Source organism: Gobio gobio (assembly GCF_949357685.1).
Source record: "Gobio gobio genome assembly, chromosome: 12".
Classification (NCBI taxonomy): Eukaryota; Metazoa; Chordata; class Actinopteri; order Cypriniformes; family Gobionidae; genus Gobio; species Gobio gobio.
In genome coordinates, this window is record NC_137105.1 from 54,140,449 (window position 1) to 54,157,352 (window position 16,904).

The window sequence follows — 16,904 nt, forward strand, 5'->3', positions numbered from 1 at the left end:
ATGCTCTTTCATATTTTCCGATAATTTTTGTTAAAACCTTCACATCATCTTGACCTTTTATAAACACAGTGACATCATCAGCATACGCTGATAAGGATACTTTGAATGTACTCTTTAGATCTGGAATTGAAATTCCAGTTAGTTCTTTTCTTAACTGGCACAAAAATGGTTCAATTACCAGACTATATAACTGTCCAGAAAGTGGACAGCCTTGTCTGATACCCCTGGACATCCTTATAGGTGCACTCAATCCACCTCCAGCTTTGACCATTACAAAAGCATTAGAATACAACAACTTTATATAAGATATAACATTTTCACCAAAACCGAATTCTTTTAAAACAGTGAAAAGTACTCATGATCAACTTGATCGAAAGCTTTCTCTTGATCAAGCAAAATAACTCTAAATTAAAACTATTACTTTGATTAAAATCAATCACATCACGCAATAAAAATAAATTATCCATAATTGATCTATCAGGTATACAATATGACTGGTCTCCATGAACTAACACATGTAGATATTTCTTAAGTCTCTTTGCTAGCACCTTTGAAAATATTTTGTAATCAGAGTGTGGCAACCCGGAGGTGTAATTAGAGGATAATTTACCAACTACGCCACTCAGGGAGTTACACCCAGAGAATGTAGTGTCTCTAAAAGGACACGCAAGTTCATTCACCAATAATCGCTCAGAGACATGGGTAACAATACAAAAGAGTTGACTTTATTAAGTTACAGTCACGTTAAAACAATCATTAAAATATGTCAGGCCTCAGCTGAGCGCAGCTCATCATAAGGGTTTAACTCTAAAAAAAGGTCACAGGAACACCAGCTAACTGGGGCTTACCAGCAGGGTCAGGCTATCAAAGATTAGGCTGCCTATAGCAGAAAAATCATTCCTTTCACCAGTGCACGCAAACACACGCACTCACACCATACTTCACAGATGGACACGGCACACTGTGAACAACACACCACCACCACCTAGAAGGGAATAGAGCCGGCCTCCCTGCCTTTGGCACCCAGATCCTGCGACACAAGAACAGAGAAACCTTAAGAGAGTCACTAAAAATGCACACAGAATAATTAAGGCGCTAAATTGTCGATTTAAATTAAACAACCCAAAATAAGAATTAACAAAAAGAGTTAAAGAAATACAAAAGCAAAACAATGGATTTGAGGTTACAGAAAAATAAACCAAACTGATCTCAACAGTTTGCAGGAAAATGCACTAAACTGGGTTTAACAGTTTGCCGGAGCATACAGCAAACTGGTTTTAACAGTTTACAGAAAGTAAACCAATCTCGGTTTACAATAATTAGCCTAACTAAACAGCAAAACAAAATACAAACTAGAAAAATACAAAAGAAAAATATAGTTACATTTAATAGGATAAATCAATAAGCCACACAAAATAAATGCACTGCAAAACAAACCTCAAAAAAAGATAAAGCTCTTTGCAAAATAGAAAACCAAATAATAGAAAACACACTAAATTAGGATATGCAAAGGCAAAGAGTATCACTTCTATTCAAATGTAAATAAAGACGATTTAAACAAAACAAAAGAAAATAGAAAATGTAAAGCAAAATCAACAAAACCAGACAGCAACGTTATCCGTGGGCAGGACGTGAAACGCGCCCAACTAGCAGTCGCAGCAGCGCGAGATCTGCAGGAGAAACGAATCCGTTGATTTGAACCATACCAGAGGGAATGGCGATCAAGCAATCATCTTACGCTCTCCAACGTTTTAGGAGAGCACCTGGAATAAAATAGAATGTCACCATTTAATATTACTATTATAAAAGTCTCACCCGAACCTAGTAAACGTCTGTTACATACCGATGACGAATGATGCGTGCATAATCAGGAGTGCACACACCTAATAACGGCAGTCACAGCGGTAGTGCGAGACCCGCATGAGAAACGGGACAGCCGACTCATACTTTACGAGAGGAAATGGCAATCAAGCAATCAAGAGCTTACTAAGGTGCAAGAAAACACGCAACCAGAGAAAATTAGTTACTAACTTTAGAAACAATCTCATAAAGTCACCAAGCGTTCCTACCTCTCTTATGTCCACACCTGATGCCAGAAGCAGCCACAGTAAAGTGTTTGCGGCGCGTCAATGACGTTGACAAATGACGTTGACCTCAAGCACAGGTCTATCGCACTTTATATCCCCATAGTGACAGCCAATTGGCTTACGATCCACATATAATTATAAGGGAAGATAACTATAAGGGAAGGTAAAGGGCCTTCCCACCACACGAGCAAAGCAACGACACTGGTCTCCAGTTTTTTAATAGTCCCAAGTCTCCTTTTTTAGGAATTAATGATAGAACTGCTCTGCAACAGCTCATGGGTAATGTCTTTCTTTTGATGCAATCTATCACTAGTTCATTAAAATCTTGTCCAAAAAATTCCCAAAAAGCCTGATAGAACTCCACAGGTAAACCATCCACTCCTGGGGATTTTCCAGTAGATATTTGTCCCATTGCATCTGTAAGCTCTTTCAAAGTTATTTGTTCATTCAGTGATACTCTTTGTTCATCTCTCAACTGAGGCAGGTCACAAAGCAAGTCCACAATACTTTCAGAATCACAACTCTGAGCACAATATAATGTAGAATAAAAATCTATTGTAATTTTTCTCATTTCCAGAGGGACAGAGGTTATACTCCCATTAGGACATCTTATATGGCACAACTGTTTTTGTAAAAAACTTTTCTTTTCCAAATTAAAAAAATATGCACTAGGAGCATCCATATCTTTGATTGAACAAATTCTTGATCTTATAAGTGCTCCTTTTACTTTTTCTTGCAAAAAAGATCCAAGTTCTTCTTTTTTCTTATTTAATCTTTCATTATTCACAGATCCATTATTAATTAAAATATCTTTTTCCAAGGACGCAATGTCTCTTTGTTAACTTTTAACTGTTGCTTTCATTAATGCAGTGGTATGTGAAGTATAGTTTTGACAGAAAATTCTAATATTAGCTTTACCTACATCCCACCATAGACCAAGATTTTCAAAAGTGTCTTTCTTAAGTTTCCAATCATCCCAAAAAAACTTAAACTTTTCACAAAAACTGATGTCTTGTAACAATTTGACATTAAAAAAACAAAAATAACCAGGTTTAACCACTTTTTTAAATTAAATTCAAAAGCAATCATATGGTGATCTGAAAAACCATTTGGCAAAATAGAAACATTCATTACCTTATTATTCCAAATCTTCCCCAAATAAAATCTATCTAACCGAGCACCACTAACTTGATTACTTGATACCTACAACCAAGTATATTTTCTAACTCCTATATTCCTACTTCTCCACAAATCTATTAAGTCAAATTAATTTATAATTTTTAACAATTGCATACTTGACTGATTGTGTGGTTCCTCTCCATTCCTATCGACTATGAAATTTGTCGGGCAGTTCCAATCACCCCCATTTATCATGCACACAGTATCATCAAACTTCTGAATAACTGATGTCAATTCCATAAAAAAAACCTTGTTCATGTCCATTATTAGGAGCATATACATTAATTAAGAGAAATGTTATTCCTTCAATCTCTACTTTACTTAAAAGTGGTCTTCCTTTCACAAGTTCATCTACTGATAAAATATTTACATTCAATTTTTTGGAAAAAAGAATAGCTACTCCAGCACTTGTATTTGTTCCATGGCTAAGAGCCACATACCCCTTCCCACCACATACCCCACTGAGTCTCATTATCATTACTTGTATGCGTTTCTTGCAAAAAACTATATCAAATTGCTTTACAAACTCTGAAATCATAGCTAATTTATTCCTATCTCTGCCCCCATTTATATTTAAGGAACCTAGTTTTAGAAGTTCCATAGAAAGATAGAAAAAGAGAAAAAATGATGTAAACAGATACATGAAATAACGTATGATATTCACCCTGTGCATTTGAGCATTCTATTTTTGTAAAGCTCTTTTTTCTTTCCTTAATTTAGCTATTATCTTCTTCAACCTGAATCTCTTCTTTTTACACAGGGCTTCATAGCTAACAACTTTCTGCATTGAAACCACTGACCATATGAATTTATCTATATCCGGAAAAAAATCCCTCACCTCAACAGTTTTTCCAAACGTCAAATCCAAAAAATCATTAATCTCTTGCACAGAGTAAGTTTCATCTATATTCTGTGACCCAAACTCAGAAATGTCAGATAACTCAGACAATGTATCGTCATCCTTCATTCCATAATCTGAGCAATACTCTCCTCTTTAGACTGAAAAGTTGTACTATTTACCCCAATGACAGGTAACGTTACGCCACTAGGCCCTGCGGCCTCCTCATTCGCCTGTGCTCTGTGTGGGCATTCAAACTTTTTATGCCCAGTATCCCCACACTCAAAACACTTCAAGCTGCCTGTATTAACATAAATCATGTACGACTTTCCTTCATGTACCACTCTGAAAGACACATCCAATTCCGGTACATTCAGAAACATAAATACCTGTCTCCGAAAAGACAACACATGTTTCAGTGCTTCATGTTTACATCCCAACGGGATCATTTTAATCGCACTAGCACATTTACCATACCGAGCCAATGCACGCTCAATATCCACATTCCCAATAAACGGGGGTACATTCGATATAAAAACTTTTGTCGTAGGTGTAACCAGCGGTGAAACAGTCACAAAATCGCCACTTACCACAATCCCATTGTTAACTAGGCGGCCCACTAGTCTCTCCTTTTTAACAACAATCATTACCGCTTTGTTCATCCTGGAGGCCGAAGAAATGTTGTCATATCCAACCTCTTCTCCGACCGCCAGCAGCACATCCTCCACCGACACACCCTGAGCAGGTACACAACGGACTCCATGACGCCGTGAAACAGGTGGCTCTCCCCCCGTCACAAGGGACGCCATCCCGACGCTTCGGCGAACACTACCAATGTGTGGTTTTAATGTCTAAATCAGCTTTACAAAAAAATAAATATACAAAAATATATGTCTCAGTTTCACTTTTTAAAAAAAATTCAAATTGAATAAAAAAAGAGAAAAATCAGACCAGATTTTTGGTGCAAAACAACTGAATACGCGTGAGAGTGGGATTTGTAAATGTGGATCATATCCACACATGTGTACCAATACATTTGAAGTCACAGAGAAAAATATTTTAGGAGTTGTAAACTTGTAGACTTTTTTCTCACCTACAAACACAACGCAACAGTTACACCTTCACACACTCTTCACTGCAGGTGCACAAATCCTGTTCTACGAATCACAAGTGAAGAAACTAATACGCTCACATTTTTGCTACAGTTGCTGCAGTAAATATGGTGCAAAACCCATTCACACACCCGCATCAAAAATGTGAAGTCACAGACAAATTTTGCACATCCGCAAATTAATATGTGAATCCATGCAATGAGAGTTGCACACTTGTAGAATATTTGGTCACAAATGTATTTCTTTTCTTGGATATTTTTCTAACACAATCACAAGTCCAATCACTGCAACTGCTTGAATCTGCTGCTGCGAGTCTCAAACGCAGTTTATTCGCCTTCAAATGACACGTTCCGCGCGCTCTCACTTTTGCACCATATACTGCGCGAAATGTGGAGCAAAAGAGATTTGTCCATCTGTGAGGCAGCGGTTCAGAGAGCAGAGAATTTTGGCCAATCAGAAGAGCTCTTTTAAACCGGTGGCGCGCGACCGAGAACGGGAAAAATAGCCTACATGAGCAAACTGCTAGCAGGCAACTTGTTCCTCTATATAGTAAACTATAGTAGGCTATAATTAATGGATGTATATAGTATAATTATTGCATAATTGTACAATTAATATACAATTCAAGCAAGTAGCCTACAAACACCTACATTAACATGGTTAATGGAAACATGAATCAGGATATTATACACCGCGCGTTGTGAGTTTTTATAAGCACCAGTTCCCGTACGAACGGAACGGACCAATTATTTGCGCAACATGACTGAAGCCCGGTTCATTTAACTGTGCATGCATGGCGCGCGAATAACCATAAACTCCATAAACGCTCCAAAATATGTGTGATAAGATGTAAGCCGTTCCTATCGCAACACTGAGTCTGAGAAAACATCCTCCTGCACCAACATAAAAATAAGCGTTTTAATAAACCACTCATGACCACCTTTAGTAGATCTCACATTCTGCTGTAGCCTATTTATTATGTTAAATGTTGATTAACTTTATAATAGATTTATTATATATACATTTATAATAGAATATAAGATAAGAGAATAGGTTTTTCACTAAGATTTATATTACATCTGTGGCATGTTGTGGTGGCTATAGTTTCTGTGTAGGATCAAATCAAATCAAATCACTTTATTGTCACACAGCCATGTACACAAGTGCAACAGCAGGTGAAATTCTTAGGTGCAGTTCCGAGCAACATAGTAGTCACGACATGACATGTACAAAATTTAAAGCAGCATCAGATTACACATCTGATGCGCCCACAATTACTCACAGCACAGTACACTCTACAATAAACAATAAATAATTTACACAATGTGAGTGTAGTTCTCACAGCTTTAACCAATATACACACACTTACAATATACATATACTTTAAACAATATACACTAAACATACATTAAACAGTATACATTAAGCTATAATAATAATAATATACAATGTACAGTATACATAGGTGCTATATGATAAATGATAAATAATAAATGATAAATAAATGTGTATATAATGTGTGTGTATCTACAGTGGGTTGTGCTGAGTGATATTCTGTCAGTGTGTGTTATGATCCTGATGGATCAGGAGTTGAGGATACTAATTGCTTGTGGGAAGAAGCTGTTCTGGAGTCGGCTGGTGCGTGTTCTGATGCTGCGGTACCGTCTGCCTGATGGCAGCAGTGAGAGCAGCCCATGGCTCGGGTGGCTAGAGTCTCTGATGATCCTCTGAGCTCTCTTCACACACCGCCTGGCGTAAATGTCCTGGAGGGAGGGAAGCTCACCTCCGATGATGCAGCTGGCTGTGCGCACTACCCTTTGCAGGGCTTTTCGGCTGCGGGCGGTACTGTTGCCGTACCAGGTGGTGATGCAGCCAGTCATCAGGCTCTCTATGGTGCTGCTGTAGAACCGTGTGAGGATGTGGCGGTTAATTCCAAACCTCCTCAGCCGTCGCAGGAAGAAAAGGCGCTGATGAGCCTTCTTCACAACGGCCTCGGTGTGGACGGACCATGAGAGTTCCTCTGTGATGTGGACACCGAGGAACTTGAAGCTGCTGACTCTCTCCACCGGTGCTCCATTGATGGTGATGGGGCGGTGTTCTCTCTCATTCCTCCTGAAGTCGACCACCAGCTCCTTGGTCTTGCTGACGTTGAGGGAGAGGTTGTGCTCCTGACACCACCGTGTCAGAGTGTGCACCTCCTCTCTGTAGGCCGTTTCATCATTGTCAGTGATGAGACCTACCACCGTCGTATCGTCAGCAAACTTGATGATGGTGTTGGAGCTGTGGGTTGCCACACAGTCATGTGTGTACAAAGAGTACAGGAGTGGGCTGAGAACACAGCCCTGAGGGGCTCCAGTGTTGAGAGTCAGTGATGAGGAGATGTTACTGCCCATTCTGACCACCTGGCGTCTGTTTGACAGGAAGTCCAGGATCCAGCTGCATAGCAAGCTGTTTAAGCCGAGAGCCCGGAGTTTCCCGTCAAGTATGGAGGGCACAATGGTGTTGAATGCTGAGCTGTAGTCTACAAACAGCATTCTCACATACGTGTTCCTCTTTTCCAGGTGGGAGAGAGCAGTGTGAATTGTTGATGAAATGGCATCATCAGTTGAGCGGTTTTTGCGGTATGCAAACTGCAGTGGGTCCAGTGAGGGGGGGAGAACAGAGCAGATATGGTTTCTGACTAGTCTCTCAAAGCATTTGCTGATGATGGGGGTCAGAGCAACAGGACACCAGTCATTTAAGCAGAGTATTTTTGACTGCTTCGGTACAGGAACAATGGTGTACGTTTTGAAGCATGTGGGGACCACAGACAGGGAGAGGGACAGGTTAAAAATGTCAGGGAAAACTCCAGCCAGTTGGTTTGCGCACGCTCTGATGACGCGGCCCGGAATGCCGTCTGGACCCGCGGCTTTACGGACGTTCACCCGCCGGAAGGATCGGGTTACATCCGCTACAGCACGGAGAGTGCACTAACCTCTGTATCTTCAGCCACGAGCTCTCTCTCCGCGAGGGCGGTGTTAGTTCCCTCAAAGCGAGCATAAAAGGTGTTCAGCTCGTCCGGGAGAGAGGCAGCGGTGTTCACGGTGGAGTTTGTGTTCCCTTTATAGTCCGTGATGGTGTTAATTCCCCGCCACATGCTTCTGGAGTCGGTGGTGTTGAACTGTCCTTCAATCTTGTCCCTGTACTGGCGTTTTGCTGCTCTGATAGTTTTCCGGAGGGCATAACTTGCTTGTTTATGCTCCTCCGCATTACCGGAGTTAAAAGTGGAGGTCCGCGTATTGAGTGCCGCGCGAACATCCCCATTTAGCCACGGCTTCTGATTAGGGTACAGCCGTATTGTTCTGGTCGGAACAACGTCTTCTACGCACTTCCTGATGAAACACGTTACGCTATCAGCGTAGACCTCGATGTCATCATCAGAGGCCGACCGGAACATCTCCCAGTCCGCGTGATCAAAACAGTCCTGTAGCATAGAGTCTGATTGGTCCGACCAGCACTGGATGGTTCTGAGGGCGGGTGCTTCCTGTTTCAGCCTCTGCCTGTATGCGGGCAAAAGGAGAATGGAAGAATGATCCGATTTGCCAAATGGTGGGCGCGGGAGTGTTTTGTAACCATCCCGGAAGGGAGAGTAACATTGATCCAGAACTCGGTTCCCTCGTGTGTTGAAGCTAACATGTTGGTGGTATTTGGGTGCAATGCGCTTGAAGTTGGCTTTGTTAAAGTCCCCGGTCACAATAAACGCAGCCTCAGGATGCGCGGTTTCCTGCTCACTCACTGTCCTATACAGTTCCTTTAGTGCCTGGTCTGTGTCGGCTTGTGGGGGAATATACACAGCTGTGATGATGACCGCTGTGAATTCCCTCGGTAGCCAGAATGGTCGACACAGAACCGTGAGAAATTCCAGATCAGGAGAACAGAAAGACTTGATAGAATGTACGTTCCTCTGATCACACCAGGATCGGTTGATCATAAAACATACACCCCCGCCTTTGCTTTTCCCAGAGAGATATTTTTCTCTGTCCATTCGATGCACGGAGAACCCCGCGGTTTCGATGGCCGAATCTGGAATCTCAGCGGACATCCAAGTTTCTGTAAGGCAGATAATGCAGCAGTCCCTCGTGTCTCGTTGGAAAGAGATCCGCGCTCTCAGCTCGCAGAGTTTATTGTCCAGAGACTGAACATTTGCCAGTAAAATACTGGGAAGCGGGGGTCGGTTTGCGCGGCGTCTTACTCTGATGAGCACGCCGGCTCTGCTTCCCCTTCTCCGGCTGCGTTTCGGGCCGTGTTTGTAAGCAGCGGTTCGTCACTGAAGAATTTAAAGTCCGGTTTTCGGTGTGCGATTGCCGAACCAATGTCCAAAAGTGTCTGTCTGTCATACGTAGTAAGGCAGACAACATCCAAGACAAAAAACACAAAAACTATAAACAGAACAAACAAAAAACTACACTGTTTCAGCAGAGCTTGCGACGTTGCGGCCATCCTCGGCGCCATCTTGACTCATCTTGACTGATGCTATTTTTCATAACTATGCTATAGATAAAAAATGTTAACGTTGGCATTATGCTAATGATGAGGCATCTCACCTGTAATTGTTTTCAATTGTAATTACTTTAAATGTGGATTTTGCAAAAAATAAACCCTAAATGGTTCACACTTCAACCCCCCAATTATTATTGATGTAGTCAAAAACTCTCCAGCTGCTTTTGTAACCAGAAGCTTTAGCTTAGGCTTCCTGAAAATAAGGAAAGTACTGGAGATGTATTTTATTTTATTTCAAATTATCATGAACTAATACTCTTTTCCGCTGTGTTAAGACTTAAAGCAGATTGCCATGTTTCAGTAATGTTTTATATCCTGGGGATGCATACATTTAATCACTGCATTTGTCTGATTAAAGATATCAGGGAAAAAGCAAGGGTATTATTTCATTCTGGGCTCCAAAGGGTCAGCACCTTAAAATGAGTGCCAGATCAGAGGAGGAGACAGTGGAAGATGTAATGACAGCAGGGAAGAAGAAAGCATTAAGTGGAGCAGCCACCTATAGGTGTACTTTTAAAAGTGAGTGGTCAACCACATGGTCATTCATCGCCATAGGCACCACCAGCTCCTACTACTGCAGACAGGAAAGCTCATGAGCCCATCAAGGTGTGACAGATATGAACTGGCATGTGAAAAGTAAAGGGCATCAGGCCAAAGAACAGGCACTTCAGTCAACGAGCGGCATCTTCTATTTGTGCTGGTCATTTATGAACAATAGGTCAAATTGGAGCAGAGGGGCCGCTGCTGCGAATATTTGAGTGGCTCCTCCCCTAACAGATACAATCTCACTCCAAACTTTTGATAAAAATTGAGCCCTGGAAAGGTATGGTTTTTTCTCTCTCCTCCTTTTTTCTCTATTTGGGTTAGCCTTTCTTGTTTCACAAAATGTAAGTTACGCTAACACTAGCCTATTAAGTTTGCTATCCACTCGTCTCATAATTAAATATTCTCTCATATTAAGTAATGTATTCCTTATTTTCTCAGCTTTAGCTTCTAGAAAAATGACAGAACAGGGTCTTCACAGGTCAGCATCGTATCAAGTAACTTATGCACCCAAAGACTACCATGTGTACCATTTCTTTTTTTGGTGGATGATAACATAATAGATATACCATAGTAAAGTAAAGGGATATTATTTGCCCAGTAGGCCTAATTGGAAGCTGCAGTGAGTCACAGAGCAGGTTAATTAACATTTTATAAAGCCTATATGGTATTTCTATAAATGTTATCATCCACCAAAAACAAACCAAACCAAAAAAGAAAAGAAAAACATGGTACACATGGTAGTCTTACAATGGGTGCATAAGTTACTTGATATGATACTGACCTGTGAAGACCCACCCTATTCTGTCATTTTTCTAGAAGGTAAAGCTGAAGAGAATATAAGGAATACATCGTTTAATATGAGAGTATCTTTAATTATGAGACGATTGGATGGCAAACTTAACAGTAGATTACATTTCGTGAAACAAGAAAGGCTAGCTCAAGAAACAATGATCACCAACTTAGCCGACCAGTGCACATATAAAAACTGCTTAAACAAATGTATAACGGTGAGTGATTGCAGGGGGAGAGAAAAAAAAACATACCGTTCCTTGACTTCGCCTGCTAGGTAGAGATCGCTCATGTATTTTTCCCGTTCTCGGTTGCGCGCCACCGGTTTAAAAGAGCTCTTCTGATTGGCCGAAATTCTCTGCTCTCTGAACCGCTGCCTCACAGATGCACAAATCTCTTTTGCTCCACATTTCGCGCAGTATATGGTGCAAAAGTGAGAGCGCGCGGAACGTGTCATTTGAAGGCGAATAAACTGCGTTTGAGACTCGCAGCAGCAGATTCAAGCAGTTGCAGTGATTGGACTTGTGATTGTGTTAGAAAAATATCCAAGAAAAGAAATACATTTGTGACCAAATATTCTACAAGTGTGCAACTCTCATTGCATGGATTCACATATTAATTTGCGGATGTGCAAAATTTGTCTGTGACTTCACATTTTTGATGCGGGTGTGTGAATGGGTTTTGCACCACATTTACTGCAGCAACTGTAGCAAAAATGTGAGCGTATGAGTTTCTTCACTTGTGATTCGTAGAACAGGATTTGTGCGCCTGCAGTGAAGAGTGTGTGAAGGTGTAACTGTTGCGTTGTGTTTGTAGGTGAGAAAAAAGTCTACAAGTTTACAACTCCTAAAATATTTTTCTCTGTGACTTCAAATGTATTGGTACACATGTGTGGATATGATCTACAGCTACAAATCCCACTCTCATGCGTGATCAGTTGTTTTGCACCAAAAATACCTTCATACTTCCCAACACCTGTCCGTGAGCACCCTCACCCCAAACACTCCCCGCATGCAGAGAGAGAGAGAGAGAGAGAGAGAGAGAAATATGTTTCATATCACGCAAACACCAAATTGATTTCAGTTTTGCAATTGATTGGACACACAAAACTGTAAAAATATCGCTCCAGGCTAGTATTCTCTCGGTTATGTGAACAGTTGAGAAAGAAACCAGATGTGTGTCAGTATATTCGGTCCATTTTAAAGTGACAGCAGCCTAATATTCCTGCTGATGTCTGTGTCATTAATGTTATTAAAACAACAAAATACAGATTTAACAAAGATAATCTATATTTAATTTCTACAGTATTTTACATTTAGGCCTAATTATTACATTTCTGTACCTGAATACTACTGTTAGACTTTGTAACTTTCTTATATAGTATGTCTTTCTTTCTTTCTTTCTTTCTTTCTTTCTTTCTTTCTTTCTTTCTTTCTTTCTTTCTTTCTTTCTTTTTCTTAAAAACTCTTTATCAAAAACCAATAAAAAAATTAAATAAAATATGAACGAGGTGAGGTGTTACGACCCTGCGTTCCACTTGCTCGCCTGCTGAGGGCGCTGTGTTAATGAGAGCGCAAGAGAGTGTACACACCTGTTCCCTATTTTCCACCTAATGAAGGAGAGGATAAAGCCTTGGCCTTCACCATTCTACTTTGCTTCGTCCAGGGGATTGACACCTTCTGGAGAAGTCATTTTGGCACACCTTTATTTGTTTACAACCCATACCCACCTTTTCTCTTCCCCATTTGGATTATGATTTTTCCCTTTGATTTTGAACCCTAGACTTTGTTATATTAATTTATCTGAATATTGAAGAGTAATAAAAACTTGCAAGTCATTCAGTGTACTTGTATCCTTTATGTACGGTCGAAACGAGCTGGCCGTAACATAAATTGGGTGTCTCGTCCGGGATCCTATGGGGGTAGGAAACGTTGGTAAGTATGGGTTGTATGTGTGTATGTTTTTGTGAATGATTGCCTTTTATAAATGAGAACTCTGCTTAGTTAGAGTGTTTCCAGCTGGATTGTGAATACAATCTTTCCGACGGAGCACTGTTTGTTGTTTTGTTTTGTTATTTTGCCTTTCTTGTTTTTGGAGGTTATCCTGGGTGGAGATTCACTCTCTGTAGGGGGTACGCTTCCGGACCTTCAGTCTGACTGGTTGTCGCGGAGCTCAGCGTTTAAAGCCGCCCCGAGCCCGGTACATCTCTGAAGACCAGGGAGGATTTAGTTAGTGTTTTCTGAGTTAGGAGCGGGAGTTCTCATATTGTAAACGGTAAATCCATTCAACAAATAAGTAAAGGTAAATCATTGTGTTCGTGTGTATAGTGCAGTTTAATCTCGCGTTTACACTGTGTTTTGACTTGTGGGAAGTCTTCGGAAGTTTTGTGAATGAACATGGGTTGCGTAATACGGTGACGTAGTTCATTTTTGAAGCAGTGGCTTATGGGAGTTGTATTTCGGGTAAACAGCGTCTCACGTGTGGTAGTTTCGTTTGTGTTATTGTGCGTATACATATACGAACAAAATGTCTTCGGTGGTCGAAGATTTCTTTGCGTGTCCGTCAGAAGTTTTGCTTGAGAGTTGTACAAAGGAGCAGTTAGTGCAAATCGCCGAACGCTTCAGTGTTGATCTTACTTCTCAAGAAAAGAGGCTGAAGGAAACTATCGTGACTATTTTGAAGCGATCACTTGTTGATAGGGGAGTTATAGAGGTAAGCACTGAGTTAATTACTCCTAGTGAATCGTTTGTGTCTACTCCTGCTGAGGTTTATAGTGAAAGTGAGACAAAATTTCCAGAATTATCTTTGCAAGAGAAGCAATTGTGTTTAGAGGCCGCGAAAGTTCGTGCTGAACGTGACGATCACGCTATGAAAGAGCGAGCGGTAGAAAGAGAATTTGAAGGGAGAAAATTAGATCATCAGTTAGCCATGCGAAAAATGGAGCTTGAGATTGAGAGGGAACGTGACGAGAGAGCATTTCAGATAGAGAAGGATCGAGAGGAGAGAGCGTTTCAGATTAAAAAGTTGGAGTTGGAACTAGAAGCAAAGACAGCGCAAGCGAATGTGCCTCCTGTTCCACAACCGCGTGCGAATGCAGGTGAACCTGTGTTTGATGTTCACAGAAATATGAGATTAGTTCCGCCATTTTCTGAAAAGGAAGTGGATAAATATTTCTATCACTTTGAACGTGTTGCTTTATCCATGAAATGGCCGAGAAGCTTTTGGACTTTATTGTTACAGTGTGTGTTCACAGGTAAAGCTCAGGAAGTTTGTTCTGCACTCTCACTGGAACAGAGTGGTGAGTATGATGTGGTGAAATCTGCTGTGTTACATGCATATGAACTCGTGCCTGAGGCATATCGACAAAAATTTAGGAGTTTGAGTAAAACAGATGAATGTACTCATGTTGAATTTGCAAGAGGAAAAGAGAACTTATTTGATCGTTGGTGCACTTCAATGAAAGTTACAACTAAAGAGCAGTTAAGAGAATTAGTACTCTTAGAGGAGTTTAAACATTGTGTTCCTCATGCTGTAGCTACGCATCTCACTGAACACAAGGTGAATACACTTTCTGAAGCTGCTATCATGGCTGATGAATTTGTGTTAACCCATCGTGGGTCATTCAGTTCAGTCAGTCTTAAAACCAACGATATGAGTAGGTCTAAGTTTTGTTTTCAGCCTCAGATGAAGTCTCCTGTGATGAGTAGGAATATTAAGGCGACAGTTGCTGAACATGTTAGTAAGCCTGCACTCTCACGAGACATGGTTTGCTTTTATTGTAAAAAGCCTGGTCATAAAATATCTGACTGTCTAATTCTCAAGAAGAAAGCGAGATTGTCGAAACCTGTTGCTTTAGTTTCTACTTCACCATTTATTGTTGACACTCGTGATGAGAAAGATTGTTATTTATCTAGTGCTGGTGATAAATCTATTGATCAGTGTATAGCTTCCTCCGTTGATTATACACCTTTTATCACTGAGGGAAATGTGTCATTGCCTGGTTCAAACGAAACGGTGGCAGTGCGTCTTCTTCGAGATACGGGAGCCGCACAGTCGTTTCTCCTAGAAGGAATTTTGCCTTTAACTTCTGAAACCGCTACTGGAACTCATGTACTAGTGCGAGGTTTTGAGATGGGGTTTGTTGAAGTGCCTTTGCATCAAATCCATCTTTCCTCTGCCATTGTCTCTGGTGATGTAGTAGTTGGTGTTCGTTCTGCACTTCCAGTCCCTGGGATTACATTTATTCTAGGAAATGATTTAGCTGGTGGGAATGTTTGGGGACGGAGTGGTGTGGCAGCTCCGCCCATAATAGCATCTACACCCAGGGAATCTGATGTTAACAATTGTAGAGAATTTCCTGATTTGTTTCCAGCTTGTGCAGTTACTCGATCCATGGCTAAACCCCTGTCTGAACATCAAGTTGAAGTTCCACTGCATGACACTTTCTTTTACAATGTTAATACAGGTAAGCCAGGATCTGATGAGTATATATGTCCTAAGCAAAGAGACCTGAAATCCTGCTCTTCGTTGTCTTTTGACCAGAAGGATTCAACAGTGCTGCAAAATGAATCTGCTGATACGTCTGAGGTTCTGTCCACTCCTGAGAAAACCAATGTTGATCTCCCTGATGTTGATGACTGTTCTCTAACTTCTTTGTTACAGATCTCTCGAGAGGATTTAATTAGAGCTCAACAGAGCGATGACACTCTTGGACCTTTATTTTCTGCAGCTGGGTCTAAGAAGTGTTCTGGTCCTCTGTCCTCTTCGTACTTTCTTGATGATGGTCTGCTTTGTCGGACAGTGGTCCTGCATAAAGATGTTTCTCTGGAACCTAAAACTCAGATTGTGCTTCCTTTTACAGTGAGAGACTCTGTGTTGCATTTGGCTCATCAAGGACTTGCTGGTCATACCGGAGTTCGTAAAACGTATGATCGAGTTTTGCGACAGTTCTATTGGCCTAAGGTAAAACGAGATGTGGCAAAACATATTCGATCTTGTCATACATGCCAGATCACCGGTAAGCCAAATCAAAAAGTACCTGTTGCTCCATTGCAGCCTATTTCTGTCGTCTCCACACCTTTCGAGCATTTGATAGTTGACTGTGTTGGTCCTTTGCCCCGTTCTAAGACTGGTCACCAATACCTTTTAACCGTCATGTGCCAGACTACTCGTTATCCTTCTGCTTATCCGCTAAGGTCCATCACTACTAAATCTGTCTTGAAGGCCCTCACTAATTTCATGTCGACCTTTGGAATTCCCAAAGTTATTCAGTCCGATCAGGGTTCGAACTTCATGTCAAAACAGTTCTCAAAAGCCCTGCGTCAACTTCGAGTAAACCACAATATTTCCAGTGCCTATCATCCGCAGAGTCAAGGAGTTCTTGAGAGGTTTCACCAAACTCTGAAGTCCCTTTTGAGGTCATATTGTGTGGAACTCGATGCGGATTGGGAAGAAGGTCTGCCATGGATGTTATTAGCGATACGTGAGGTAATCCAAGAAAGCCTTGGGTTTAGCCCAAATGAATTAGTGTTCGGACATGTAGTGCGAGGACCTACGGCTGTGTTAGCTGATGAGTGGCGAACGTCTAAACCTTCTGAAAATATTTCAGATTATGTGAGTGGATTCCGGCGTAGATTGTATGAGGCACGAGCTCTCACTAAAAAGAAGTTGAGTAAATCTCAAATAAAAATGCAACAACATTTTGACAGAAAAGCTAAGCTGAGGGAGTTTCAGGTGGGTGATCAAGTATTGGCTTTGCTGCCTCTACCTGCCAACCCATTTCAGGCTAAATTTACAGGCCCCTACAGTGTAGCT

General features: G+C 41.1%; 1 protein-coding gene across 1 annotated transcript in view; it reads left to right on the plus strand.

Annotated features, from left to right (window-relative positions):
- The window catches only part of LOC307135121 (NLR family CARD domain-containing protein 3-like), a gene marked incomplete at its 3' end in the record, with an annotated part of 233,210 nt that overhangs the window by 11,036 nt on the left and 205,270 nt on the right, over positions 1-16,904 (plus strand). The gene's annotated exons all lie outside the window — the stretch shown is intronic.